Source organism: Bison bison, unplaced genomic scaffold, assembly GCF_000754665.1.
Source record: "Bison bison bison isolate TAMUID 2011002044 unplaced genomic scaffold, Bison_UMD1.0 scf7180017864360, whole genome shotgun sequence".
Classification (NCBI taxonomy): domain Eukaryota; kingdom Metazoa; phylum Chordata; class Mammalia; order Artiodactyla; family Bovidae; genus Bison; species Bison bison.
In genome coordinates this window covers 1,281,874-1,282,612 of record NW_011494932.1, presented here as the reverse complement: position 1 = coordinate 1,282,612, position 739 = coordinate 1,281,874, and the positions used below count along the sequence as shown (strand labels likewise).

The 739-nt window shown below is 64.3% G+C and overlaps 1 protein-coding gene across 7 annotated transcripts in view; it reads right to left on the bottom strand.

Moving 5' to 3' along the window:
• Positions 1-739, bottom strand: part of TSPAN32 (tetraspanin 32) — an 18,495-nt gene that overhangs the window by 10,980 nt on the left and 6,776 nt on the right. The window lies entirely within an intron of this gene.

Below are 739 nucleotides of genomic sequence, written 5' to 3'. Positions count from 1 at the left end.
TGGGGTGACTCCCAGCGGAGGTGCTCTTCTTCCCACCGGTGTGCTCCCCAGGACCCAGCGGGCCTGTCCACCTTCTGCCCATGCCTGGGCCTCGGGCCCTGGTGGACCCTTTCTCTCATGGGGGTTCTGAAGCTGACGAGTATTTGTCCCCTCCCCCGAAAATACACAAATGTCCCCAAAGCTCTTTTGTGGGTCATTTCAGAGGCTCACCCCAGGCTGCCCCTGGGACGTCCCCCACTGTAGTCTGACTGGTCACTTCGTGCTGGGGATGCTCCCATTCAGGCTGAGCCTCCTCCGGGAGCTCTGGACGGTCAGTCCGCCTGCTGACCACCTGGCCCAGGGGTCTGGAGTCCGGTATCGCTCCTTCCCGGGAGCAGGACTGTCTGCCGCCTGGGGCCGGTGTGGCCAGGCTCTCCCAACCCAGGGTCTTACTGGGGTGACACCAGAGAGTCCACGGCCAGCACGGGGTCCATGGTCAGCATGGAGGGACACGCAGGTGCAGACAGACACGCTGACAGTGCCCGGGCTGGACGGGGGTGAAGAAGACCATTCTGTTCCACACTTGGTGGGGGGGCTGCAACCAGGAGATGGGGGGCCAGCCCACCGGCTCCCAGACTCCATGCAGGGACAGGGACCTCCAGCTCCGCTCAGGGGTAGGAGGCCCACCAGCTTCCACCCCACGTTTTCTCCTGCCTTCCCAGGGGTCCACCAGGCCTCAGTCTCCAGATGGCTCTAGGAT